Genomic DNA, 27,934 nt, shown 5'->3' with positions numbered 1-27,934 from the left:
AACTCCTTTTGATGTTGGGAATCATCAAAGGCCTGCCTCCATCTCAAAGACCTGATACTATTATGTTGGATGTGGACAACATGACAAAAATGACTAATTTGCTCCCCAGTGCTGGATCTTTGACTATTCCTGAAGATTTGTGCTTTTTTCTTTAAAAAAGTTTCCCAGCTTGATCATCATTCCTCCCTCCTCATCTCTTGTTGGAGGATTCAGTATATTTCACACTTTATGGCCATACTGGCAAAATTCACTTTTCCATAGTGTTTCACCCACCCACAATCCAGTGGAAAAACATTGTGCAGTAATGGCCTTCTTGACCAATATGACTATACTCTTGTTCTCAGTTATTAGACTTCATAGAACTAAGGCGACTAATATTCACAGTGGATTCCTGCTAAAATAACTTTATTTCTTAACCCTTTTTGTGCAAAACTATAGCTTTTCTCTCTGTATTTACCTGTACTCATTCCTTGTGCAACCTTCAAAGACTGCCTGGGGAGGTTGGAGGCTACCTTAACTAACTTAGGGATGCATAAAGCAGATGAGACTAAACATGGGAAATCAAACCTGACTACATCAATAAACCCTTCAGAAAACTGACATAATGGGCAAGAGACTCCCTTCCTTTCACATATAATCACATAGGTATGGTATTCAATAATTTATCAATTAGAATTTCCTGGCTCTTTGCACATGTATACTGTTTTTTGAAATTTTTTTTCTCTCTATAGGTCCATTTTAAACTCAAATTTCCATCCACTGAATATTTACCTACCTTCATTAATCAAAAAATGGCCAATAGCATATGATATCTAAGAGATCCTGGAATTAGAAAGATGATGGGGCCTCTTCTAATATCTGGCAGACCAGAAGGAATGTTGGCCTGAGCCAAGAGAATAGGACTCAAGCATAACCTGTATACCCTGTGGACCAATGAAATATCAATAAACCATAGCCTTGAGTCTCTGGGTAGGAGAATGGGATCTAGAGCCATCACTATGCTTCCTTCAGCTACTTGAGGAGAAAGTGTGGCAAGCACACTGCCACCATGAAAGGATGTTGTCCTGATCTGATTTTTGAATAAGATCCATCACCAGTCACAACCTCAGACTTTTTCAGGGACAGTAAGAAAATGACTAGTTATAAACTCTGTGAAACGAATAAACATTCCCTTCGTAAGTGGAGTAAAAGATACACCAGGTCTGTGCAGATACACCCCAATATTTTTAAAAATTGGTATTTTGTATCTCATTTAAAGATCTTATTTTTAAGGTAAAGTAAAAAAAAACTTGGAAAAATTAGTTTTTTAAAAGAAAATTAAGTGTAGGTTAGTTTTCATTTCTTTAGTTTGATGAATAAAAGTAATGTCCCTTATGATTGAATATTTAAAAAATTGTCTTAAAATAAAAATAAAACTTCCCATATCCTAATGAAATGTTCTGAGTATCTGTATCCTGTTTAGACCAAGTAAGGTCTTATCCATCTAGGAATGGTCCTCTCAATTATCTCACAACGAGATAAGAGGGTAGTCTGTATTAGTCAGACATACAGTAAAAGTTTATGGTCAGAAGGAAACCTTTGCACCTTCTCTTCAACTTTCGATGGCCTACTCTACAAAATTCCTCCCCTTGTCTTAGACTTTCAGACTGTTAAATTCACAAAAATTCACAAATATTCTATTGTTCTTCATTAAAAATTCTTTGGTGGGGGAGGATTTGTAAGTTTCCCAACCATAACTCTTACTAAGTATTCTTCATCCCAAGGTAATTCCCTTTCTGCTCTGCAGTGGAATGTTTTGGGGATGGTTGGAAAATTGGAACTTCTTACATGAGATTTCTAGCTCCTCCTAAATCCTGGGAAGTGTGGGAACAAAGGAGCTTTCTTCAGTATATTTTAAGGGATTCTGCAAAGTGCTTCCCTTTTTTTACGCTAACTCAGGATGCCATACACAGGATTGCATTTACTAACACAGTATGGCTTACATTACTAAATAAATGTAGGCTACAGATACTTAGGTGTCTGGCTTTTATGAGCATGGATTTGTTATATGACATCAGACAAGTATGCCACTGAACTCATCTGTTCCTTAGTGTCCTTTTGTCTAGAATGAGGATAATGATGGCTGCCTAGTCTATCTAATATATAGTATTATGAGATGAGAGATATGAAATAGTTTTTTTAATAATATTTTTAATTTATGGAATAAGACATTTCATAATACAGTACAATAAAAAGATGATTGCACAAGAAACTGCAAATTCACTATGTACAATTTGCTCTTCTTTTTAAATATACAACAAAATTATCTTGTAAATTTCCTTTCCCCCTCTTTTTCCCCCTCCCCCCCAATGGGTACCATTAGACACAAATAGGTATATATATATGTATGTATGTAAAATTATTCTATATATGCTTCTATTTATCAGTTCTTTCTCTGGATGCACATAGCATCTTTCTTTATGTGTTCTTTAGAGTTAATTTGGGTATTTATAATAGTCAAAGTGCCCTATTTGCTTAAAGTCATTCTTAAAACAACATTGCTGTTACTGTATACAGTGTTCTCTTGGACATTCTCATTTCATTCCTCATTATTTTGTGCAAGTCTTTCCATGTTTTTCTAAAATCATTGAGCTTGTCATTTCTTATAGCACAGTAATATTCCATCACAATCATACACCACAACTTCTTCAGCCATTCACCAATTGATGGGCACCCCTATGATTTCCAGTTCTTTGCAATCACAAAGAGAGCTGCTATAAACATTTTAGACCATATAGGTTCTTTTCCTTTTCCCCTAATTACCTTTGTAAATAGACCTAGCTTTTAAATAGCTTTTAAAAAACATTTTTGGAGTAGCATGCAAATCCAAGGTCAATATGGAAATTTGTAAATTGAGTCAAATTTTAGATCAGTGAGGGGATCTCGCTATTGAATAGTAATCCTATTGTTAATTCTTTTGTAAAGTGGGTATGTCTGTTTTGTTAGTCTGGATTTTCATTAATAAGAGTTTCATTATATAGTTTAGTTTTTAAATTAGTAGGTGGGGGAATAGACCAGTAGAGTGATTTATATAAGCTTGCTCAATTAATCAACTAACAAGCATTTTATTAAGTGTCTACTCTGTGCTGGGCACTGAGAATACAAAATAAAAAAAAAAATAAACAGTCCCTGACCTCAAGGAGCTTCCATTTTATGCTTCAATAAGGGCACTGATTCCTCAGTATTCAGTCTGTTAGTTGGTGGCCTGAATTATAACATTGTAGCGTTTAAAATTGAAAGCAATAATACTAAGAATCTTTGATTGAAGGGTGGGAAGTATGGGGGAAATTGGGCAAACTGTGTGAGAAATAACTACAATTGTATATTTTCCTTACCATTTCCATATTCTTTTCCATTTCTTTCAACCCTTTACTCACATATAATTTCAAGAGAATGCGATAGTTATTCCAGAGCTTTTGCTGTTACTTTTATATTGAATTGAGCAGATAAATTTTAAAATGAAGATAGATAAGTAATTGCATTTTGGATACGTCTCCAATTTTTGAATGTAATGTAAAATCTATTTTAATAAGTCTACAAAGGAAAACATGGGTTGCTATTTCTGATCCATTTTGGCTACCTAACCCAAGGACAACCTCTCAGTACCTCAAGCAATTCTCTAAGCCTGTAAACTACAGAAGTTATGCATCTGCATTTCTAGGAGTTTTATTAGCTGGGGGTGACAAACATCCTACATCAATGAAATCACAGGCTTTGGATTTAAAAAAAAATAGCAGGAGAATAGTTCACACATATATTACTTAAAGGTTTACAGAGTGTTTTATGAACATCATCTCATTTAATCAGAGAGGTCATGGAGTCTAGACCTCTCTTTTGACAGGTGAGGAAGCCAAATATCACAGAGGGGAAGGGATTTGTCCAGGGCCACACAGATAGTCCTCTGACTCTCTCTATTGTCTTCCTTCCACTGCATCTTATGGCCATTCCTGCCATTGCCTGCTTACTATTCCTGGACCACTAATTTCATGCCCTAAATCACTTAACTCTGGTGTTTGAAATGCTCATTTCATAATGCCATTTGTTGCCTAAGCCGGTCAGTATTTCTGTCCCAGGGATACCATCCCAAGTTACTCTGGCTCCCAGTCCTTCTATTCTGAAACAATCTGTACTTTAAAAATTCCTTCTTTGTCTTTAGGTCCCAGGAGAGGGAATTCCTTTAGCTTCCCCCTCATTCCTCCCCCCATTCCATCTTCACGTCTCAACCTGTTCTCTGCTATTTTATAAATTGCCTCTGTTCAATAAATGAATAATTCCATCTCCTTTGGCTTCACTAGTGAAAAATATGAAATGGTGTTGAGATTAAAATAGTGTAATAGCTTCACTAGAAAAATATTATGTACTGGTTACATTTGGAATTCCTCCCTTCTTTTTTTCCTTCTGGTATCCTGGGGTGGCCTACTGAAGAGAAAACACTATTTGATTCTCCCTGGGTGGTCAGACAGGAGTTATAAAGACTCTTGTTTGTTTTGTGTTGAGGCTTCAAAGGCATGCGGGCTCCCTTACATAAAGATTCAGTAAGAAAATAGGATCTCTCCTTTTTTTTTTTTGAAGTTGCTATGTATAAAGGGAAATTCAGAGCTACCATCCTTCAGAGCTACAAGCTAATATGATCAGAGAGTCCCTTTTCATCGGGCATCTTTGTTGTTTCTACCCTTGGCCGTTGTAGTCAATCTTCTTGGAAACATGACACTCAGATAAAGCTCCCCCTACACCATATACTTGCTATTACCTACCCACATGCTTTAGAAATATTTTAAAACCTTTTTTTTAAACAGAGACTTGATTGTGTGTGTGTGTGTGTGTGTGTGTGTGTGTGTGTGTGTGTGTGTGTATGTTCATAGTTCATAGCTGAGGTATGTGCTGCTGGGACATATTCCAGCCCATGTGTTCTGCAGATTCCAATTAGCAAAGCCCTCCTGCTGCTGTGTAGGAGAAAAGTTTGGGTTAGGACTAGGGATTGCTAAGTGTAAGGTGTTTTTTAATACATTCTTCATGGAACTACCTCATTAGCACCTTGAGGTCGATGGTAACTCAGCTTGCACCATCTGCAAGTTTGGTATTTTTGCCTTTTGTGATGTGTCAGCCATTTTGTTTACCCATGGTTATTTTCTCCATTTCATAAAATTAATTGTACTTAATGGGTAAGGTGGAGAGTGCTGAATTACTTTAAGCCTGACAGGAGCAGAGCAGCTGTGTCCCAGATCAGACCACTGATCCATCTAATGGGTTGTCTTGCCACCTAATTCATTGGAGGAATGCGCTTAGCCAATTACATGAATCCCTATATGGATAGAAAAATGACCTTGAGCCCCAGAGCCAGCTCTTCTGCTTTATGCAATGCCTTCAATTTCTGCGTCTGGGTCATTGCCTAAAGGGGCACACACAAATATTACAAATGATTAGAATTTTCCTGTTTCTTCTAAAATACACTGTCTATAGGAAAACTTTTTATCTTTTATGACCTGCCAAGAAGTTTTCTCTTTGAATGGCACTTAGAAAATAATTAGTTTGGGGTGTAAGCCATTAAAAATTTTAGTAGACTTCCAATTTTCATCCATAGTAACTTACTCTAAACTCTAAATTTCTTTTTTATTGATTCATAACATGGCATAATATATAGGAACTATTTTAAAGAGGAAACTCAGGGATATACTGTCTTAAGTTTTTCTATTAAAATCAGCAAAGGTTCACTTATTCTATATACTATGTGTGTACTATCTGCAACAGTTCACTTATAATTGATATTTAGGTACTTGGTTGCATGTCTGATTTCATATGGGTGGGTACCCCCTTCTGTAATGAGGGCAGATTTTAATGCTACCACTTACTTCCCTCAACACACATACTTTCTTATCCTATGCAATTCTTCCCCAGTTTTCTTTTGTATCTACTGTTGTAGATTTACACAAGGGAATGGAAACTTCCTTTTCTTTTAATATCTCATAGGGACAGTTGTACCACTTGGGCTATGCATCTGTAGTCTTTCATCTTTGCTACATGACCACTCTTTTTTCCATCCAAACATGGCTTTCTTTTCTTCACTTTTTTGTGTGTACAGATTGTCATTTGTAACACGCTTGGTACTTGTAATCTATTTGTGTTGCCGTGTCTAATCTTTGCTCCTATCTTCCCTCTTCTCAGCATTTTGTTTTTCCTTGTCTTTTTTTCACCCTAATCCCCTATTGTTCCCATTTTTTGTGGCTTGAAATACATTGCCCCTTTATAGAGATCAATAGGTAATCAGAGTGCTCCATCCCTTCTGGTGGTTGAATTGATCAATCACATCATTTTAGATGGAGTATCTTTGGGTCTTTGACTGTGGTTGGCTGTTTTTATTGCTGCCCAAAGTTTGTTTCTTCATTGCCAGGGAGATTTTTTTTCCCTTTTAGGATAGGTACTATCCTGGATCTTTAGTAAGTACCAGGATTTTATAGGAGATACACATATTGTATACAAAGCCATCATTTAGATATCTTTGCTTCCATATGTTTTAAATATACAGAAACATTTGACTATACCATCATTCCTTTGTAAGAGACTTATGGTGTAATGGAAAGAGGACTGGAAAGAGGATCTGTGTGACTGGCTCTGTTGCCCTTTTCCCCCTATATTTTTATTTCTATTCTATTTTATTTTATGTCTACTTATTTTATTAAACATGTCCTAGGTACATTTTTATCTGGTTTAGGTTCACTTAGGACTCTTGGGGACACATATAGCCTGCTGGTGGAAAGTTTTTTTTTTAAATATGTTCTATTTTGTTAAATATTTTCCAATTACATGCACAAACAATTTTAACAATCATTTGAGTTCCAAAATCTCTCCTTCCCTCCCATGCACCCCCCTCCTTGAGAGGGAAAGCAATTTTATATCGATTTTGCATGTGAAGTCATACAAAACATATTTCTACATTAGTCACACTGCAAGAGAAAACATAGACAAAAATAAAACAAGAAAAATAAAGAAAATTTTAAAATAGCATACTTCCATCTGCATTCATAGTTCGTCAATTCCCTCTGGAGGGAGATAGCATTTTTCCTCATGGGACCCAATGCTTTTGTCCCAGTCTCTCTTACATATGACCAAGACAGTAAGGAAGTTAACCTATGTTCTGTTACAGGTTTTAGTGCCATTTTAATCTTTACTTCTAGCCACACTGAGCACAGCTAATGAGCTCATTCCCCTTCTTACACTGCAAAATACTTAAAGTGTTGGGAAATATGTAAGGGATGGACGTAGGGGGAGAACTGGTAGGCTAATAGTAAAATGGACAGTATGGTAGCTGGGATTTATAGCTATTTGGGAGAGGGATAGGTTGTTTTCTTGGAGCAATTCTCTTAAACTGATAGAATACATTTGAACCAGGATCCAGATGGGGGAACAGGGAAAATGTCTTTTGGAATGATGGGTATCTTGAATCCTTCTCATTTAAAGTGGTGTTTTCTAGAAGATAGTAACTTCTAAGCCCTTAGCTGCTGCCGGAATAGCTAGCTGTTGCCATCTCGACTAATCTTTTTCCTTATGCTGTTGCACATCTTCTCTTTGTGAAATTCTGTTTGGATTGGGGTGGCAGGGTAGGTGTGTGGTGGTTAAAAACTAAGAAATACCTTAAAAAGTAGGAATAATATATTTTAAATTTAAGTTTTCTTAAAATCTGACTTCACAGGGTATCTAGTGACCATCAAATAATTTGTGCGTGTGTGAACAAAATTAGATGGGCGCAGGTAAGTTGTGTGTCATTAATATAAGGTATAGCATATAATATGTATATTATAAGTATATACTAACAATAATATAATACAATGTGATATAACATAAATGAAGTAAATATTTGTTTATATGCACGTGTATATGAATGTATGCATATATGTACACATGTGTGTATGTGTCTATGCACACAATATATACGTACACACACACAGAGGATATGCCTCTAGAAAAACCCAGTAGAAATGGATGTAGATAGAGCAAAGTTGTCGTGATGACAGAGCAAAGTTGTGTTGATAGCAGAGAAACTGAACTTTCATGCTGTTCTTGTGGACGAGATAGAGAGTTGTGGGGCTGGATGATGGTACAGCTAAGAGGATTTGGCATTGGTGGAATGATTAGACCAAAAGGAATGACCATTAAAAGATCAATGCAACTTTAAGAAGATCTTTGCAAGGGAGGATCCAAGGAGTATCCAAGTGTCCAACAGCCCAGAGCTATTCAACTTTTTTTTAATCAATGCCTTGGATCAAGCCATAGATACCACACCTGTCAGTTTTGAAGAGGGCATGAAGCTGCCATTAACCCATACACCGCTCAGTCCCCATATTTTCACAAAGAGAAATTGCACAACAGCACAGAAGAAAGGATTAGTAGAGATGGCAACAACAGGCTGTTTAGGTGACAGCTAAAGGCCTCAAAACCACTGTCTGGAAAATGCTGCTTTAAATGATAAGGCTCCAAGAGAAGCATAGCTAACACAGCATAACCCAATAGTTGCTGAGAACAGATCCAAAAAGATATTTACAAAGGCAGAACTGAATTAGACAAACTTTAATAGGGACAAATGTAAGGTTCTATACTTGGGTTAAAAATGTCAGTCATAAATACAAGTTGGGATGCTATATTGCTATACAGTTATCCTTTTCACATTGGGACTTTCCCTGTCACAGTTTTGATATATCGCAGGTCAGATAAGAAATTAAATGGGAATTTTTTGGGAGTTTTGAGGAAGCTGTAGATAACACATGAAGGCCAACAGATGACACAAAAAAGTTTAGAAACTCAGAAATGCATAAAACATATGTATAGTATTGTATAATATCAACATATTTTATCTTTTAGTACTATAATAACTCAGATTTCTTCTCTGGTATGAAGGAAGGGTCAAAGAATTTATGTGGATTTTCCAAATGGTGGGGATACCTTATCCTTGGTGGTATGGAAGGGATAACTGTACAACAATTACAGTGAAAAAAGATCTAGGAGTTTTGGGGGACCAGAAATGCCATATGAGTCAACAGTAGCCACCAAAAAGTGAATGGAATTTTATACTGTATTAAGAGAAGCATTATATCTAGGACTAAGGAGGTGAAAGTCCTATGATTCCCTGCTCAAATTGGCCCACAGCTAGAGTATTATGCTTCATTTTTGGAACCACATTTCAGGAAAGACATTGAAGAGCTAGAGTTCATTAAGAAGAATGTGACCAGGATGAAGGAAGGACTAGAAAACATGGCATACTGAGGATCAATCAGTTGAAGGAAATGGGGTTGTTTGGTCTGCAGAGACTTAGAGGGGACATAATAGTTGTCTTTCAGTTTTTCAATAGTTATCATGTAAAAGAGCAAGAAAGACTTGTTATGTTTGACCCCAGAGGGTAGAACAAGGAGCCATTGGTGGAAATGAAGAGGCAGGAAGATTTAGGTTGTATTTAAGGAAACACTTCCAAACAAATAAAGCTTTCCCAAAGTCAAATGGACTTCCTTGGAAGTTAGTGGGTTTCCTCTCCTTGTAGAATTTACTTCTTGCAGATACTGTAAAAGGGATTTTGGTTAGTTTTGTATTAGATGATGTGGTCTCTGAGTTTCCTTTTAGTTCTAAGAATCTGTGATTCTCTAATGAGGTTACTTTTTAGTTGGACATTTCTTTAGTACAATCACCAAGGAATTGTCAGGATACATTTGTTGATTGAGTGTTGAATGTTTCATGGGGAGAAAAAAGAAAAAACAAGGCCCTATTCCTGGTTTTCTTGGCAGGGATTATTTAGTTTTTTTTACACTCCAAGAGAAAAAGCTTCTGGCAAATGCAACTGAACTGTCTTGCAGGTTTTGCTCACACTAGCTTCTTGAGACTTCTGTAACTTACTCTTCTGTTGACTAGCAGAATACTTTCTATCCAAAAATCACAGAATTCATTAGAAATAAATAGCATGAACTTGGTTGGTCACATTTGGAGGATTTGTCAGATGTAAATCTGTGTTGCACTTGGGAAGGTTAGTATGCTTTATTTTAAAATAAATGTAATTCTAGTATTGAGTAGAAACAGATTTAAAAAAAAACCAGATACCTCACTGGAAAATAATTTTTTTATTTTTCCAATTTAAAAAAATGGATGGTGGTGAACATTTCTTAACTCCCTCACTTACTTTATTTCATACATTTTCCCTCTTTTTGCTGATGATGGATGTGCCAAAAATAAAGGTTCAATTTCATTTTCCAAAATAGAACAAAATTAATCAATAGATTTAGGGATTTATTTATTCTTAAGTGGTACCAGACTATTAAAACCTGATCAAATTAAACATATCCTTCAGGAAAATATATATATATATATATGTATTTCCCAAACCCATTTTACAACAAACATTTAATCACTCTACATATAGTATGTTGTGAAAGACAAGGTAGCCTGAGGGCTTTCTAAAATTTACATCTTTGAATGTTACTGTATTTCTAGCTGAGAGGAAAAAACTAATTTTCATGTGATTACAGTATATGATTTATGTGATTAGAAAATGCCTGTTTTACATTGAAATGCAAGCTAGCTCCCAGTGATACTAAATATTGCCACCTGTTTTTAAGTGATTGCTTTTTTTATTTCTAGGAAGACCCATAATCAGAAATTAGAAGTACCTTCTTATACATTGAAGGTTAGAAATACAATTTGAATGCATTGAAGAATTTATAATTTATACTTTCAAGTCATTCTTAATGTCACGTGGTTAGAGGACTACATCTATCATGATCATGAGCTCTACCTCATGACCATTTGACAAATGAAGTGAATGCAATTCATATGAGCTAGATGTCAGATCTGGGCTCTACACCCAACTGTACTATTAACTAACTGGGTGATAACTTCTCTGTGCGCAGCTTCTCTTAATTCTAGTGCCTTCTGTCTGTTATTTATTTCCTATTTATCATGTACATAGCTTGTTTTTTCTATTTTGTTGTTATGCATTTGTTTCAGTGGTGTGCAACTCTTTGTGACCCCATTTGTGGTTTTCTTGGTAAAGATACTGGAGTGGTTTGCCATTTGCATCTCCAGCTCATTTTACTGATGAAGAAACTGAGGCAAACAAGGTTAAGTGATTTACCCAGAGTCACACAACTAGTTTCTGAGGCTGGATTTGACTCCAAGTCCAGAGCTCTATCCATTGTGCCACCTAGATGCCCTTGTTTCTCTGTATTTGTTTCTATATTGTCTCCATTTTTAGATTGTGAGCTCCTTGAGAGCAGGGCCTTTTTTTTTTTGCTTCTTTTTTGTATCCCCAGCTTTTTTGTACCTTGCAAATGGTAGGCATTTAATACATGTTTATTGCTTGATTGATTGCTTCAATTTTGTCATGTGTTTCTTGTCTAATTTTCAACCTTTACACTAGCAGCAGTTCTCTGTTGTCATGAAATTCCTTCTTGACCACAAATTCTTCAGCAAGTCAGGGTCTAGGGCTTTCTCTGTGTTAAATACAGTGCTCTGATTTTGCTAATAATTTCTGGTACAGATATTAACATAAGTGATAGTTCTGTTTTTCTGTCTCTGGAAGTTTTCTCTTCTTACTATAATAATGAAATTGTAAGGACGATGAGGGCAGGGACTGTGCATGTATTATTCATCTTTATGTCCCTTTCACTGGCTCCCAAGCACAGCACCTGGCACAGTTAGACATTTGATTAATGTTTGAATGTTTGAATCAATGGCAGCTCTGTCTTGTCTCTTCAGCTAATATTTGGCTGTTGTGAAATTCTACTAGACTTTCAGTTATTCTGGAATTTTATTTTTTTCCTATGCTGATTTTCTTTCTATGTTAGAATTTACTAACGTAGTAGTTTCAGATAAGTGTTTCATTTGGATTTCTATTTATCATTATTTAGTTTACTCAGGCTAAGTGATCCTAACTTTTTGCTTTTGTATTAAGTCTCCCTAGAGCTATTCTGAGATAACTGGATTTCTCTTTGGGTCTTTTCCATGCAGGATCATGTTTCATCCCATTTGTTCATTCTTTTCTAAGCTATGGGACTATTTCCAGCTTGAAAGACTCTTGTTCCCACCCCAGTTATTTCTGTAACAGTATATGCTTTCTAGGGCTGGTGTTTCATTTAGGGTTTGGGTTTTCTTTTTCTTTTCCTTTTCTTTTGTCTCCACCTGTGATTTCATCAGGTTAGGGAATTCCTGGTGTGGACATTCCTTCTATAGATGCCTATCAGTGACTCCTTTGTAATTTATAATCTTACAGTTACCTGGAGGCACTGAGAGGTTAAATAATTTGCCCATGGTAATACAGTCTGCTTGTGTCATAGGCAGGATTTCCTGACTCCTAGGCTGGCCTTTTAGCCACTCTGGCACTCAGCCTTTCATTTCATTAAGTAACTCATTGATAACATCTTTTAGGCAGTATTTCTATTTTGGGATAGTATACTCCTCTAATACTTATAAAACTGTGCCACACAACTTAACACTTAATTACACATAGTACTCTTCCACTGTTTTCTAATTGGTATATGTGTTAGTTTCTTCTGGTTAAGTTGTCAGCTCTACTCCAGAAGAAGACAATGACTTATGTTCTATTGTGCCTTTCTTCTCAGCTTTTAGCACAGTGTTGGGAATACAGTAGGTGTTGTTTTTAATAGACAGATGGATCAGTTAGTAATTTGTAATATTATTTATAACATAATTTAATAGATAGATCTGTCATTATAAAGGGTTCAGTATTTTAAAATGGTAGCATTAAAGTTTTTTTTCCTTCTTTTCAATGAGAAATCATGAAGTGGAAATCAATGAGTAGAATCTTATACATTGTTTGTTCTTTCTTTTATTTCATTCGAAGACAAATGTCCATTTTTCTGATTCTACAACAGAATTTGGTTATTATTATTATTTTTTTGCAATCCCATGTTTGGCCAATAATTTAACCAGTAAGTCAGTCAATAATTTGTTTCACTTAGCACATCTTTGTCCCTAAGCCATGCCATTTACTCATGTCATTAATGTACTTGGTGATACAATGTGGGTATATTTCTTGCCTATATGTTCATTAGATGAATCATACATTAGTTGACTCGAGTGATGCATGATGGCAAGGGGAGTACGGTATAGCACAAAGAGCATAGAGTTGGGTCACAGGATGGCTGTGTTTGAGGCATGCCTTCACCGTTAACTAGTTAAGTGACTTTGAATAGATCACTTCTGTGGTGCTCCAATTTGGCATCTATAAAATGTTAATGGGTTGGATGAGATTAACTTTAAAGGTCCTTTGTATCTCTGTCTAAAAGTCTCAGTCACTGAACACTGTGGGGTGGGTAAAAAAGGAATAATCATTTATATAGCACCTACTACTTGTCTGGCACCAGTGCTAAGCACTTTGTACGTACCTCATTTGATTCTCACAACAACCCTGGAAGGGAGGTGCAGTTATTATCCCTGTTTTACAGTTGAGGAAACTGAGGCAAACAGATGTTAAGTGGATTGCCCAGGGTCACACAGTGTCTGAGCCTGATTTGAATTCAGGCATTCCTGGTTCCAGCCTGAGAGCTCTATCCACTGTACCACCTACCGGACTCCAGCTGTGACTAAAAGTCACGATTCCTGAACTTGGCTAACTCAGTCATTTGGTCAGTCAGTAAACATTTATTGAGCACCTATTATGTGCCAAGTGCTGAGCTAAGCCTTGGAGATACAAATTAAGGAAAAAGTTAGTCTCTGCCCTCAAGAAGCTTACACTCTACTGAGGAAGACAACACACAAAAGAAAGCTCAAAAAAGGGGAGGGGATAAGGAAATACCCAGTGGGGAGGGGGGCATGGTGGAGCCCAATCCAAAGAGTGTAGCTGGTAGAAAATAAAGAGCTGGTGGGTCTATGAGCCCTCTTTAAATTCTGGCATTGGAAGGAGTTCTTTGCTCTACCCTCCAATTAGAAGGGCAGAGGGTACTAGGAACTGAAGACGTGTGAATGTGAAAGATGATGATGCAGTTTCCCAGGATGATGAATTTCCTGGTGAAGAGGTTTCCTGGGAGCATGATAATGGGGGACACCAAGACCAAGGTGTGCAGCTGGAGGAAAATGAAAGTACTTTAATTTCTCTGAGCCCCGATTTCCTTATTTGTAAAGTGCTGATATTAAGGTTGGTAATAGATCAGCTGGGTGGTACAGTGGGTAGGGTGCTGGGCCTGGAGTCAGGAAGACTCCTCTTTGTGAATACAAATCTGGCCTCAGACACTTACTAGCTGTGTGACCTTGATCAAGTCACTTAACCCTGTTTCCCTCCGTTTCCCCACCTATAAAATGGGCTAGAGAAAGAAATGGCAGACCACTCCAGGATCTTTGCCAAGATAACCCCAAAAAGGGTCATGAAGACTCATACTCATTTGGAATGAATCAACAACAACAACAAAAGTTCTAGTAATAATATCTATTCAGTTTGCCCCATAGGGTTGTTGTGAGGATCATATAAGAAAACACATGTAAAATCACTTTGCTAATTCTAAAATTCTTATTCATTTCTATATTTCAATGGACCTGTAATTTCATGAATATGCCTTCCAGTGAGGTAGATTGCAACTCATCCATGCTTCCATAAATTATCCATAGGAGAGCAATCCTATGTCCAAAAGGCTTCCTTCTAGGTCTTCTGACAACCTGTGGCTACCAGTGTAGCCCTCAAACTGTCCATCTTTTATTCCTGACTCCATTAGATTATAATATATTTCCTATGTCTTTTATAATGCTTCTTACAGCCATGTCATCTGTAGTGTAACACATGTTATGTCCTATCTAGGCCTATGATATGCCTTTACATTCCCCATTGGGTCATCTGAAATCTTATTTCTTTAGAGATTGCGATGTGCATGATTCCTTAAATACAGAATCAACAGACGAATATTCATATTGAAGAGGTTTTTTTTATATCAGGGAGCAGCTTGGGAGCATTGGAAACCCTCTGCAGTTTCCCATGTACCATTTACCCCACTGACTTCCTCCTTTTCAATTTGGGGGCCAGTTCACTGTCCATACCACAGTCTTTGATAGATAGAGCTGCAGAGATAACTTTACTCAGCAATACTTTTAGTTGATAATATTAAGAGAGACATAAAATGAGGAGACGTATGCTCTCTGGGGATGTTCGCCATTTCTTGTAGGATGTACTAAGCACAGTCAAAATGGAAGGATTCTTACTAGATATCGTAGTCCTCAAGATGTTTCTGTCTGTAGACAGCATTGTGCTGATTGTATTAAGCCCCAGAATGCCACTGAGCTTTTTCAATTAGATACACCATTACTCAAAAGAGATTAGCCTAAAAATCCATATAATTTAAAAAAAGTGAAATTACTGACTGTTGTCCAGACTATGACATGTAGTTGGATGGGCAGGTATAGGATCACAGGGCCTGAATTAGTCCATTGGTACATCTATCTTGGACAGATGTGGCAGATGGACAATGAATTTATTTAAATTTACTTTTCCTGGACATTCTTGCTTTAGTGTTTGAATGACTTGTATCTACCAACATCATGATTGTTTCTGTTAATTCTCAAGCTATAACTTTGAATTCTTTCAATTGAGGAAGAGTCATGAGATAGGACAATAGTGGCACTAGAGATCAGTGGTGGAGGAGTGAAATACAGAAAATATCAGGGTAAAGAAGTTCAGTGAGGGCAAAGGGGAGTTCCAGCCATAGGGGCAGTTGCCACAGGAGATGGAGTGCTCTATTCCTCAGAAAGGTGGGTCAGTGCTCTCTAGTTGGCTGTAGCTAGAAGGAAGACCTTTGAGAGAGGGGATACCATAGTGCTAGGACCCTAAGGATCATATCAGGAAGCAGAGTCCTGCTGTGCAGATTAGGCCAGCAGATGATCATGAGAGGTGGAGACAGCAGTCTCTCCAAGGTATGGGGATGGTTAACTCCATAACTGCAGTAGGGGAGTAAATATGCTCTCCTGAATGTCTATGCCCTGGGACAAAGCTTTTGTGGCTGTACCTTAGTCATTATTCCTTAATATTGTTGTGCTCTAATCATATCTTAGACCAGATATGTATTAGACCCAAATGCAAGTTGTAGATCTGGAGAGACTGAATCAATGAGACAATTAATATTGAAAACAAAGCCCTTTTTACTAAATATAAACACATACTGTGCTAAGATAGATGAACAAATATTCAGCAAGCATATAATGGTACAGTTCTCAGGGTTCTTACTCATTGAGATATACCCAGATCAATAACAACAATAGCTTATACAGGAATAGTTTGTCAAATTCAAAGAGCTACCCTCTTTTCTTGATACTGGCTATATAAGATTATCCCAAAAGAGGGCCTTGGTATATTTAGCCCATCTCATTATGGGGTTTCAATAACTAAAGGCTCACTGAAAGCTCTGTACTCATTTTAAATCATTAACAACATGCAACCTAATCATCTCCTGGGTCCCAGGCCCACGGCAGAACAAATAATACCTGAGATACCACAATATTTTCTTGGAGTGCCTAATTCTACAGCCTACATCATAAGACTGATTTGTAGTTAAACAAGAGTCCTCAATGTTGTGGTTTTTTTTTTTTTTTGTTTTTTGCTTTTTGGTAAGGCAGTTAGAGTTAAATGACACTAGTAAGTGTCAAGTGTCTGAGGTAAGATTTAAACTCAGGTCCTCCTGACTCTGAGGCCAGAGTTCTATCCACTGTGCCACCTAGCTGACCTCCTCAATGTGTTTTTCACCCTTTTCTTTTTTCTAGTTGTAGCCACAAAAGGGCTCCATAAAGCCCTCTCAGTTTAACTAAATCCTGATAGTAGGCTATATGCTGTTGTTTGCCTCCTATAGTGTCTGTTAATAAAAGTAGAATAATAGAACACAATTATCTCAAAAGAACAATGCTTATTTGTAACCTCCCAGTAACTAAGTACTCTGCTTTGCCCAAGATTGTCCTGACCACCTTTGTTCCCCCCCTATAAAATCATTTATTGGTTTCCCATTCCTTCAGACTTCTAAGTATAAAGCAACAATCCTTCCTTCCAATATGCATCCTTAAAGACAGTTTGCTTATTTATCATTTATTCAGTGTGATAAGAGAAAGCAATGGTGACTGAGGCCAAGTCAGATGGATGACTTGTTCAGTTCCACACAGCAAATTTACTTTCCTGACTACAGATAGCCTATGGACTATATTTTGCAAAGGGCTGGATTTGCCATTAAAATGTATCTCTGCGAATGCTGTATTAACGAAGAAAATGCTGTTACTGTTCTTTACTTCCTGAGGTCTTAAACTCCCCTTATGAGTTCTTTTTCAGAAAAAAAAGATACTGTATAATTTAATAAGGAAGTGTGGTGGAGAGGAGTAAAAAGAGGGAAGAAAAGTAGTGAGTAGAAAGAAAAAGCCAAAAGTCAGACCTTATTATCTTCCATATTCACATCAGGTCCATGGTACTGAAGAAACAGATAGTGGAATGGCACAAGGAGAGCATTTCTTCATTCCTCTGATTTAATTAAATGCATTTTCACTTAAAGTGGATAACAATGTTAGATCTTAATGGGATTAACCTAACTGAAATTTATTTGGCTTTGCTTTGACAGTCAAGATTATGGATTGCTTAGGTTCTATTTTGAGACTGCCGCTACCAATTCTGTAATTATAGCTGCACACCAGTCATAATGCTGCTTCACCTAAGACACAGTGAGAGTTATCAAACAAAGCTTGTTTGTGGTATGACTGCAGAAATGTGATTTGGAATATTGGTGCAACTTGAGTGTATCTCCTTTTAATTTATTTCTCCCTCACCCATTTGGACACTAAATCTTGGTCTGAAAGAAAAGTGATAAATTCTCCATCAAATTAAAGGTTTGCACATAGTCAATCACAAGCAGTGATTGAGGCTTCACTATGGGTTTTTCATTTAGTTCTGAATTGTCCAGATTAGCTCACTCCATAATCCAAATTCTCTAAATTAATTGCCAACTCCTCCCTTCGTTTAGTGTTAGTTTATGCATTAAATGGCTCCATGCTTTTACCTTTAAATACACATCTTCCTTAGCTCATGAATTTTGAATATGAGATAGCTAAATTTGATAGCTGACAGCAACCAACCGATCAACAAGCCTTTCTTAAGTACTTCCAATGTGTCAAGCATTGTGCTGGATACTGGGGATTCAACTACAAAAGCAAAATAATCCTTGGCCTAGTGTTCCTGTGTGATTTTGTTTTTAAGTTTCAGTAAGAAAACAGTATTTGCATTTGGGGGTAACATGTTTGGAATTCTTCCACTTAAGTCCTGCTCTGATGCTTCCTCTTGGCAATGGAAATAACCCTGAGTCCTTGAGGTTGTTCCAGTAAAATCGAACATCTAAGATCTGCTACCAAACTGGGAAGGTATGGATCTGGCAACAAACTGTCTAGATTAATCACATTCTACCCTAGCTATGTGTAGACAATGGTCCACAACATTGACCAAGGGATTGTGAAGTTTTCATTCATAGTAATTCATGCATGCCATCTACTAAGGCATGGACAGTTTGCTGTGGCATTGGCAGAAGGAGTACACACATAGATGAGAAACAACAACAACCAAACAAACTATAACTCCTTGAGGTATTAAAATATAATTGGCTTTAGTATAACAATGCCTACTATTGAAGACCTGGTTTTTAATTGTCACATAAGCAGTTGGCAATTTGGGAAGCTTCTAAAATCATGTTATCACATGATATGCTATGACCTAATTTTACCGGTAATCTCATTAAAACATTTTTTTTCTTTAAATTGAATCTCTGTGGCCACTCTATGCCCCAATCTTAGTATTGATCAACATGGAAAATCCATTCTAGCTCTGTTTCCAACCTGGGACTATTTGTCCATTCATAAGCATCCTGGTGGCCCTCCATTCTCCTAGGGGCTCACCATATAGGTGCTAGTTAGTGTGCATAAAAGATTGGTTTTAGCCTACTTTAGTGTATAATTCTGAAGTTTAATTAACGCAGCAGCCTCACCTTCCCCAAGTTGTGGGGGTTGGTAGGTTAAGGAGGTAGGTGTGTGTGGAGTGGAGGTGGAAAGGAACAAGCAGTTACTAAGTGTCTACTGTGTTCCAGACATAGTGCTAAGTGCTTTACAAATATTATGGCATATACTACTATATGCACCAAATCTTGTGTGGGAAAAATTTTAAGAAGAGATTTACTTGTTAATATTAGGAGTTTGGGGGGGACTCTTCCTTAAAAAAATTGATGAAAGACACTAACAAAACTCTGAAACAAGGTGGTGCCAGTGCGAAGAATGCTAGATTTGGAATCAGAGAATCCATGTTGTAATCCCAGCTCTCCCATTTACTGCCTTTTTGATCTCTGGAAAATCACTTTGATGCTCTGGGCCTTAGTTTCACCATCTGTATAATAAGGAGGTTGGATTAGATGATCTCTGAGTTCTCTTCCAGCTCTCAATCTATGGTCTTATAACATTTCTTCTTTGCAAAAATGCTATCACAGGAATGAATCCCGTTGGAAATCTAGGATTTAGATTGATTATCCAATTCAAAGGGAGTCCAGTTTCATCTGCATTGTAAAGTAATCCTAGAAAAATTTTTGGTCTTTGAATGATTTCTCTTACTCACTATTTTAGAATATGAAGAGGGGGGATGGGAAGGGGATAAGCAGTTATATAGTGCCTACTATGTGCCATACTGTGCTAAGTAATCCCTTTACAAATATTATCTTGTATTCCTATGATACCATAAGGCAAGCATGGTACAGTCAAATGATATATTCCCCATTAGCTCTAAAACATTTTGGTGGCTCTTTTAGTCATTAAATATATCTTTGGCCTTATGATTTGCCTTAAATAACTTTAGCCTTAAGAAGCCTTGGGAACTTATTTCATTACTCTGCCATCTTGTTTTTTCTTAAGCAAGGACTTTATTTCAGGACTTGCAGTTTAATTTTTTTAATTTCACATTTATCTATGAAGTGCCCAGAGTAGTCCTAGCCATGAAACAGATGTTCAATAAATGTTTTATGAATGGATTAATGAACAAATGCTAAATAAAGCATTTATTTAGCACCTACTACCTGATAGGACCTTTGGTAAGCATTGCAGATACAAACACAAGCAAGAGAGATAGATCTTGACCTCAAGGAGCATCTCACACTTTAATGGGGGAAGCAATGCAAAAAGAAGAGATGAATTGGGGGTGTGTGTTTTGGAAATATGGCTGATCCTGGCTGAAAAAGGTGAAAGTCCACTTATTATGCCTGGTGTCCCAGGGCAGTCCCAGAGTGCAAGTGGCATGGTGAAGAGATATCCAGGAGGCAAGTCAATGAACCACATATCATTATGGACCTACCTGTGGCTTTTTCCCTGTATACACTTAATTTGCATCTTCTCTATGTTTTTTTTTTTTAATGGGTAGGATTTTTCTTTCTTTCATTCAAAATTCAACTAAAGACTGAGTTCTTGGCTAAGTACTGAAATACAAAGAAAAAACAAAAACAAAAAGAAACCCCAAAAAAGGCCTCTGACCTCTAGAAGCTTACATTCTAGGGGGTGGGAGGTGGGTGGAAATAAATCATATATACACAGAAAATTAAATGCAAAATATACACAAAGTAGATACAAAGTTAACTTCTGGGGTAAGAGTACTAGTGAATGGGAGAAATCAGAATGGAAATTCAACAGTTCTCATCTGAGCTAAGGAAGGAAGTCAGAGATTCCATCTACCAGAGATGAGAAGAGAGTAAATTCTAGGCATGGGAGAGATGGAATGTCAAGTATGGGTAGGCCAGTTTGGTGGAATTGTAAAGAGTATCATTGCAATAAGCCTGGAAAGGTAAACTAGAGTCAGGATGTGAAGACTAAAAACCAAACAGAGAAATTTGTGTTTTATCTCAAAAGCAAGAGAAAGCCATGGGAGGGCCATGAGTCAGGGAGTAACATGGTCAGAATTTGCTTTAGGAATATCATTTTGTCAGCTGTGGGAAGGATGGATTGAGAGGGGAGAGTCTGGAGGCAAGGAGACCAGTTTAGGACGTTGTTGCATTCCAGGTGAGAGAGCCTGAACCAGGGAGGCGTCTGTTTGAGGGGAGAGATGAGAATGGTTATGAGATATATTTAAATATAATTGACATGAGTTGGCAACTGATTACACAGGAGAGGTGAAGAGACAGAGTGAAGGATGACTTCAAATTTGTGGACTTTGGTTACTAGAAGAATGATGGTGCCCTCATAAGAATTAGGGAAGTTAGGAAAAGGAGGAGCACTTTGGGGAAAAGAGAATGAGTTCTGTTTTGAACAAATTGAAATGGAAGATGCTTTTGGAACCATCCATTGGGCTGTTGGTGATTTTGGACTTTATTTTTTAAATGACAGAGTTGCTTTGGGCTTTTTTTGTAAGCCATAGTAAAGAAATTAGTTAAGAGATTGAAAATTAGGTTTAGTTAGAGAAATGATGGTCAAAAGACAAACTTACAGTGGTGATAAGAAGGGATGGGATTGAGGGGCCAAGAGGAGAGGTTACATATTGCAAGAAAAGTTGCTTCTTCTAATACTGGGTCAGAAGAGGAGAGAGTAGGAAGCAAAGTAGAAGTAATTTGAGGTGCAAAGTAGGAAATGAATTAAATTACATTGTAGTTCACAGGCTGCTCTCTTAGATCACTAATAAGAACAATCATTTATTAAGCATGTACTATGTTCCAGGCACTGTGCTATGCACACTACAAATACTAGCAAAAAAGAATGGCAGTGAGGTTTAAGAAGTTTACATTCTAATGGAGAGGACAACACAAAAAATGAAGCTGAAAGGGAATGGAGGCTGGGAAAGGGATTGGAGAGGTCAAGAACCAGTCCAGGGATTCATGATTAAAAACTGGGTTTAGAGTGAGAATGGCTGACATGGGTGCTTCCTCAAAATGGAGGTTTTGGGAGTCACTCAACAATTGCAGTAGAGGGTCAGGGTGGTGGAGGCATCTTTCAGAGTAAGAAGGGTGCTGGGTATGAAGGAGAAAATCAGAGTCAGGAATAGGGCCAGCCTGGTTGGTCTGAATACTTCCTCAAAATGGAGGTTCCTGGGGAACTCAACAATTGCAAATGGGGCAGCAGGATGGAGAGATCTTCCAGGGAGAGTGAAGGAAGGGTGTGTGTGTGTGTGTGTGTGTGTGTGTGTGTGTGTGTGTGTGTGTGCATGTATCTGTACACTTAATCTCTCACAGGGAGTTCTGGGGTCCCACCATGTTCCTGAAAGGGTAAGGAAATAACTTGACAGCTCAATGCTGAAGGAAAGTTATGAAAAGTTAACTTTGAGGCACTGCCCCTTATTTCACCTTCATGGGCAGAAGCATTCCACAGGAAAAGCCAACCAACTATATACTCAGACTTTTCCTATTAGAATTTAATATATTTTTATAAAGGGTGTTACCTTTCCTTGTGAATTCATTTTTGGGAATGCCTTGCCAGTAGTCTGTAGTAGCCTTACCCAAATACTTGAGTTTTAAATTATCTTGCCTTTTATATTTGAGAGGCACTGATTAGTGTAAGATATTTTCTTTGAATTTCAAATTTACAAATAAACATTTTGTTTTTGCTTAGCTCTGGTCTTCACGTTTCTAAGAGGGATATTTGAGACTTTCAAAAGAGGTCCTATATAAATAGCTTCATAGTTCAAAAGAGTAATGAACTGGATGCCAAGTTATCTGGATTTTACTCCCAGCTTTGCAGCTAATCTGCTTTGTGATTTGGGGAAACTCAATTTCTCAGTTTCCTCATTAGTCAAATGGAAATAACTGAGTGGTAGCATAGCAGAGTGGAAAAAAATTGGGATTAATGTGGCTAAACAAATTATGGTATATGAATGTAGTGGAATATTTCATCATAAGAAATGATGAAATGAACAGTTTTAAAATAAACTTGGAAGATGTAAATGAACTGATGCAGAGTAAAGTGAGTAGAGCCAGGTGGACAATTTATATAATGGAAACATTAGAAAGAATAATTTTGAAAGACTCAACTCTGATAAACAAGGATTCCTGAGGACTGATGATGTAACTCATTGCCCACCCTCTGAAAGACAGGTGATAGACCAAAATATAGAATGAGGGAAATATTTTTGGATATGGCAAATAAGCAAATTTACTTTACTTGACCATGCATATATATTATGATCATACATATTATGTATTTTTCTTTATTGTTGTTGAAATGGGGAGTAAGAAGGAGAGAGACTAATATTTGTTAATAAAGAAAAAAGAACATTGTGTTTAGAAGATCTGTGTTTGGTCTTAACTCTTTGTGACTTTGTGACCTTGAACAAATTTTCTGGCCTATAAAATAAGAAGACTGAATTATATGATCTGTAAGATTTCTTGACATTGACCTGAATACCTACCTTGCTAAATTGTTGTGAGACTCAAATGGGACAATATGAGAAAAAAGATTTTGAAAGGCACCATAAAAATGTATGATACCTTTTATGATTAAAAGTTGTCTGAAAATTTTGGCAATGTGGAGAGCCAGTTTTAATCATATTCACCCAAAGTGTGTCCTTTGATTCCCTAAGCTGGGGTTTATTTCAGGCCCCCAAAGCAAAACTTTTCAAGGGCTCCTTTCTCTATCTGCCCTTCTGGACTATTTGTGCCCATTTGGGAATGAACATTCTTATTGTTATATTTAGGGAACTTGATAGGGATTCTTGGTTAATGTATAGTATAGGCCCAAAGAAGGTGGTAGTACACACTAGGGAAATTCACTAAATAACTACTCAGCTCTTAGATTTTCTTTGCCTCTAGAAGAGTAACCAGAGATTGAGTTTTGCATATGTAAATTAATTCTAATCTATTGTTATTAAATGTCTCATACTAGGATTTGAATAACCACAAACCTAACAAATTGATATGTGAGTGTCTGGGCATGTTTGCTCACCTCTATATATTCACTCCAAATGACTTTGTAATGCTGATCCTTTTGGAACTAATGTAAGTAAAATGAAAATTAAAAAGAGTTAGAAAGGGTAAGTAAAAAAGTGGACAAATTATAGCTGTCTTATAAAAGTAGCAGATAGTATCAGAGTGGTTGTGTTGGTCTATAATTTCTTCTGGAGGCGTACAGGGGGGAAGGAGTGGGAGGAAGCCTTTTAACCCATTCTTGTGGTTGAGTGTACAAGATATCAGTCAATAACTAATGAAGTCTCCTGGGTTTGTTTGTTTGTTTGTTCGTTTATTTGTTTTATTGGTTTTCTCACTTTGTTAGGCTTTTAACCTTCTTCTGTCTATCTCTGGTCATGTAAGAATTTAGCTATTTAGTTTGGGAGTTTGGTTTTTTTTTTGTATAAAAAAGAAAGTAAATTCCTCCTTCTCTCTGAAAAGGAAAACCATGGACACAAATTAAATTAGTAAGACATCAACTATGGTGTGCCTGCTTTTAAAAACAACTCAAGTAGACTAGAACTTTGAAGGCAAAAAATCACTTTACCAATTTTTTTTAAATATACATCATAGTGCTGACCTCACTACAGGCATTTCATAATTATTGAATGAATTAAAAACACAAATATAAAAATCTGAAGTCACAAAATAGCTCCATTAAATATTAGATACATAGATAGATAAAGCATTTATTAAGTCTCACTAGGTGACAAGAGTTGATTATTCATAGATTGTAGAGCAGGAAAAGAGCTTAGAGATCATCCATTCCACATCATCATTTTACAAATTAGGAAACTGAGGCCAAGAGAGGCAAAATGACTTGCCCAAGGTGAAACTGGCATTAAATGTTAGATTGTGATTCAAACCCAGGTCCTTTGACTCCACATCCAGTACTCTCACTTTGCAAAAAGATTATTTGGGCCCCACAATCTGCTCAGCTCGCATGGGCCAGGTCCAATCTTTTTCTTTGGTTTATTGCCTCCACCAGAGTTTACTCCTGCAAAATCTCTAAATATAGCTTAGGTTTAGCTCCTGCCTAGATTTCCACAGGTAGTTGCTCAAGGTAACCAATGGGTATTGTGTTAAGATAGCCTGTTTCACTCTATCTGAAAATACAGAAGACAGCAAGGACTGCCCCTAGCTCAGATGAAGAAATCAAAATCAAAATGAAGCACGCTGCATTTTTTTTCTTAGCAAGAATTGAATTTGGAATTATGGTCAGTATTTTGGCATATCTCTAATTCTCCCAAAGGGTCCAATGCACATCCTCTCAGACTCATAGTGCTCATGTGATTTGAACTTCCCTTGGGAAGCAAATGAACTCTGGAGCTGCTGGATGGGTGGGTTACCCCCTTCCCATTGGATCTGTGCTATTTGAACAATTTGTTTTGAAGTGTGTGTGTGTGTGTGTGTGTGTGAGAGAGAGAGAGAGAGAGAGACAGAGAGACAGAGAGAGAGACAGACAGACAGACAGATTGGTGGTGGTAGTGGTAAGGTCTCAGTCACTTGCTTGCCGATAATGTAACTACTCCTTACCGCTCCTCTGGCTACAGCACAAGGGCCATGTGGTCAATCATCTTCTTCTCCAAATGGGATGCTCCTCTGAAAACTCCTTACCCAAGAACTCTCTCTCACCAAGTCAGGAAGCTAGATTCCAGGATCATATTACTGAGGAAACCCCAATTCCCTGGCTAGAAGTCCCTGACTCTGCATGTTGGAATTATCTAGAAAGCAGCTCCACAAGGCAGGAACTGCCCAAAAAATCTCCCTTCTTTTGTGACATGGTTAGATTTGGGGATCACACTGCCAAAGAAATCAAAATCTCCGCTTTACACCAGAGGCTGAGATTTAGGAACATTATCCATGAGTGCCTGTCTTGGGCCTAGTAAGCAAGCAAGTTGGCTTCTACAGTTATGTTCTTATTGCCCCAGCTGCTGTCATTTCTTAGGTTTGGGAAGTCCATTCTCAGATTTCTGGTCTCAAATCTGTGCTCAGAGAGCTGTGGGTAAACATGTTTTAATTCTCATATCTTCCTCCTCCAAGGCAGCCATTAGTTTTCCTTGGAGTGTAATATTTTTTGCTTTTCTTTGCATCCCTAGCATAGTGCCTGGCACAGGTTTACTGATTTGACTTAATGGGGATAATAAGACAGTGTTCAAGCACAGCCTTCCCCTGCACGTAGAACATAGGCATGTTCTGATTTGCCCTTTTCTGTCCCCTGAACAGAGGAAAAGTGAATCAAGAGGTCTGAAGTGGTTGAATAGTTCTGTTACCTTATTTTCATAGGGCCTTGGAGAGAGGATGGCTTCTCTAACTCATGTCAATCCTCCCCAGAATCTTAGCCAATTATCTTGGGGAAGCCCCAGTCTATGAAACCCAGTCAGGAGCCAATTGCTGTCCTCTTAACAAGGCACCAAATGTGCATGCCCACACTTTTCACAAGGATGTGTTTTCCTGACTTCAAAGACTCAGACTTTGTAAGCCAAGCAAACTGATTAGGGCGCTCATTAGATTGATCAAGAAACTCTTATTATTGGTAAAATCATAAATCCAGATCGCTTTTTTTTAAAAGTAGGAGCTTGCCAGTGCATTTTAAATGTTTGAGGGTTGCAAGGTGCACACGTCTAAGGGAATAACTGTCGCTACTATTTAAAAGTTAAAAAAAGGAAGATCTACCAGCTTTTTGTTCTCAGTATAAACCAATAGGAGATGATCTTATTGAAATTCAATTTAGACATATCTTGAATTAATAATATATTGCCTTTATATAAGATAACTTTTGTTAAAAAGCCAAGATAAGGAGAACAGGTAATATTTTTTTTTTTAGTTGATAAGGGAACTGAAACCCAAGTCTAAGTGGCTTAATTATCCAAGATCTCATCCAGTTAATTTGAGGTGTGAGTGAGAATAAAAGTCTATTTCCTGATTCCTCACTGGTCACTCTTTTCAGAGTTAAGTTATAGGATTTTGGAATCAAATACTTTCAAATTCAGATCATCAGATATTTATTGAACTCCTACTCTTCAGGGATTGTGCTTTTGCTAGGATTAATACAATTGAACATAGAATTTCATTATTTGACCTTTATTTTTTCTTCTTGTTATTTTATCAGTAGAGGAACTCTTGGTGTGGAGACTTATTCCACCCATGGAGTTTAGTTGCTTCATCTATCATATGTCAGAAGTGAGACTTGAACTAAGGTCTTCTTGACCTCCAAGTAGCAAGTATTGACAATGCTGTTTCTTTTAAGAGAAGGAATTAATTAAAAATTGTCACTTAATTCACTAGCAGTGGTTAACTATTTTAAAGTTGTACATTGTACTGTATAGAAAGCTGGTCTTGGAGTCAAGATAACCTGCATTCAAGTCTTGTCTTTGATCCACAAGTCAAAGGCAAGCTAGGTGAAGTGATGGATATAGTACTGAAATTAGAGTCAAGAAGACGAGTTCAGGTCCTGCCACTGGCACTTATCATCAGTGTAACTCTAGGCAGAATACTTATTGATATGTATTGGCAAATGAAGTTTTTTCACAGAGAAAGTTCCCCATACAGATATAATGAGACGTCCAGACAAAGAAAAAGAAAAACAAAACAAAACAAGACTGCCAAGGTATATAAGATTCCTGACAGAATTAGTTTCCCAGAAATCAAGATTTTTTAAAAACAATGCAAAAACAACAATAGAATTACTTTCAGTTACCTAGATTTTGGAAGGCTATGATGACCCTAATTCTTTCTTTAAAGCATACATAAACAGTGTTAGTAATAAACAGACTGTTATGAAAGCAACAGGTAGGAAAAGGGGGTTATCTCCACTGCCTATAGCTTTTGTTAACAATAAGGGCTAATTGAGTGCAATCACCAGACACTGCCATTACAGTCACATCCTCTGCATGAATAGCATGGGGACCTGTGCTTAGCTCACTCTGTTTGTTTATTTAGGGTGAGACTGACAGTTGTGGTATCTGTGAGAAGGAACTGTATCACAGTGACAGAATGCAGAG

General features: G+C 37.2%; 1 long non-coding RNA gene across 4 annotated transcripts in view; it reads left to right on the top strand.

Annotated features, from left to right (window-relative positions):
• LOC114030236 overlaps nt 1-27,934 on the top strand; it is a 424,548-nt gene that overhangs the window by 114,590 nt on the left and 282,024 nt on the right. The window lies entirely within an intron of this gene.

Source organism: Vombatus ursinus, unplaced genomic scaffold, assembly GCF_900497805.2.
Source record: "Vombatus ursinus unplaced genomic scaffold, bare-nosed wombat genome assembly UNPS02000577.1, whole genome shotgun sequence".
In the NCBI taxonomy this organism is placed as follows: Eukaryota; Metazoa; Chordata; class Mammalia; order Diprotodontia; family Vombatidae; genus Vombatus; species Vombatus ursinus.
The sequence above is the reverse complement of the archived record's forward strand: the minus strand, read 5'-3'. Positions and strand labels throughout refer to the sequence as shown.